This window comes from Selaginella moellendorffii, unplaced genomic scaffold (genome assembly GCF_000143415.4).
Source record: "Selaginella moellendorffii unplaced genomic scaffold, v1.0 SELMOscaffold_7, whole genome shotgun sequence".
NCBI lineage: Eukaryota > Viridiplantae > Streptophyta > Lycopodiopsida > Selaginellales > Selaginellaceae > Selaginella > Selaginella moellendorffii.
In genome coordinates, this window is record NW_003314268.1 from 788,150 (window position 1) to 791,148 (window position 2,999).

Here is a 2,999-nt window from a genome sequence, read left to right on the forward strand (position 1 = left end):
GATTAGCTTCACCATCAACCACATTGCTCACTATCACATAGATATGATATAAAAATCATAATGACTTGATCATCAATTAAGCAACACCATAAGTAACACCTATATCAATGCTTTATTTCGTTAAAGTGGGACTTATTCAGTAAAGTGGGACATTAATTAGCATGTGTCCACATGCCATTTCCTAGTACTTAATTAATATTTATTAATATTTCTATCAGTTTTTTAATTTATTTTTTTATATTTCACAATATTATAACACAAAATCATATGAAAAGTTTTTAATTTATAAATTATAAAGTTAAAACTTCAATTTTTTATTGTTGTTATAAAAATGGCATGTGGCCACACACCATAAGTGGGATAATGAAAAGTCCCACTTTAACGAAATAAAGCATATCATTACTTCAAAGGTTTATATGACTATCAAGCGCCAACTCAATTTGATAAAATGCAACATAAATGCCACACTCCACCAATAAAGATTTACAACACTCAATACCACTAACTTTTGTTAACAACATGGACAAACTCATGCCACTCTCTTTCCGACCAAACTCAAAATTAATCCTACACCAAGCTACTCAAGGAGCAATAGTAAGGTTTCCCAAAAAAGAATTAAGCATTGTAACTCAAGTCTTCAATAGCAAACCTAGATAAAATGGTTTAGCACTTCACCACTATCCATCCCATAACTCACCAACATGTATCAAGATATGGACTCTTGATTGTATAATGTGAATATGAGCAATGAGTTAACATTTTATTGCAAATCATCTCTCCAAGAAGAGAAGATGATTTACATGTTTGATCCTTCATCACTAATAACTTCCTTTTTAGTCTCATCTTTGACTAAACCTTAGGCTTGCTTTCACACTGCCTTCAGTCCAATACAAGAAAAGTTTATGAGAGAGCACGGCAATGATTACTTGAACTAATAAACTAATCCCTACAATCTTGATTGATCCATATATAATCATGCTTAGGAAGGATCCACTAGTGCCGTGCTAAACAGTTATGAACTTGCCTCTTTGCCACTCATAGCAAACCCAGGGGAGGTTTACTTTTACCTATGATACATGGAACAACTCATGGAACCACTGATAGGCTAACATTAATCCTGCTAAGTCAAAATGTAACCTTAAATTGCTAATATGCTTAATTCATGAGCTTAAGTGCAAACTCATACAAACGGAACATCTTATTCCATCTTATGTGTAGCACACTCTATTTTTCTTCCTTTAACCCAATTGAAAAAGGGGCAATTGCTTGATGAAAGAGCCCTTAGTGGCTATTTTATCCCCATTTATCCCCCAATGTTTCAAAGATTTACAGTGATAGTATATCCAAATCTCATCCCATGATCACATGCCCTACACTCAACCCCCCTTCAACGATGTCAATGTCCTCATTGACTATTGATTAACAACCCCTATTGAGCCAAGGAGAATCAACACTTCCATTTTCATACTGAATTTACCAATTTTTTTATTGTGTAAATTAATTATTCCATGTGAGGCAATTAGTCATCCACCTATACTACAGTCCCACGGTAGATACTTTCGTCTGTGGATACTCCACACAAAAGGAAAAACGTATGCATGGATACCTAATACATACAATTTCAAATTTAGGGGTAGGAATATACCTTGGCTTAAGGGTATATTATATTTTTAAGTAGTCACTAATCAATAGGAATTGAACTCGTGCCATTTCCTCCGATACCACGTGTAGCACACTATATCTCTCTCTCCTTAAGCCAACTAAAAAAGGGGCAATTGCTTGATAAGAGACCCCTTAGTGGCTATTTTATTCCCATTTATCCCCAAAGATTTCAAGGATCCACAATGATAGTATATCTAAATCTCATCCCATGATCACATGAGCTACACTATAAGCCTACGAGCAAGCTCACATAATATGGAACAAAAAGGTAACTAAATTCATACTCAAGGAATCTATGTGAAGTCTTAGAACCCAAATATGTACCCACTTGAATCATCATTTTCATCTCTGCATATGCAATGAGATTAGTTGCCCAATCTCATTGGATAGTATTCGATGAGACGTATCCTCTGATACCAAATGTAGCGCATGTGGTTTTTGCCTTCCTATAGTGGTTTACCATAGGATAACCATGAAATGAAACTTAAACTCTCCATATACTATATATCACATGCCACATGCCACATATCCAAAGGACAGTGGTGTAGAACTTGAGTTTCAAAGCTTTGGGTCATTGAATGAAGGAACGGAGCCAAACTTCCAAGCATGAAGCCAAGAAGCAAAGGAATCAGAGTATGGAGTGACTCTTGAGTGTATAACTTAAAGAGCGAAGGAATAGGAGCACAGAGTGACTTGGAATAGTTCTAGAGTATCCAACATCCCAATGTTAAAACCAACACGTAGAACAGAGCCAAACGAAGTCTGACACTATTTCAACATACTGGTGACCTAATGCAAGGATATAGGTACTTCACCAACTAGCATAGTATGGAATCTGGGCTTAGACCCAAGCTAAACATAGAACAAGGATAGGCATGTAAGTGGAAGTTAGACTATATCTTACATTGGTTGGTCATGCTCGACCTATCTACCCACTATCCCTACTATATATTTGGAACTCCCCATAACCCCCCCTTCTGAGAAACACGTGCTTTAAGCTTTCACCCTTAGCCACCCTTAGTATCATGAATTAATCTTTAGGACAAGCTTAAAACTTATTAAATATAGAATGTTTTTAGATTGCAAATTTGGACACGAGACGAACACCATTGTGTTCAGGACAATCTACATATTTCGTAGATATGCCAAATGAGCAAATCTAGACACTTTCTATAAATAGCATTTAAGACCGAAATGAGACTAACAAAAAGGGCATGATAACAAAGGTGTTTGGTAGACACAATAAGCTATCATATAGCGATATTGTGGGACTCATTTGAATATATGAGGGTTCTTGTCACTAACCAATGCAACACATAACGAGACAGAAACTCCTT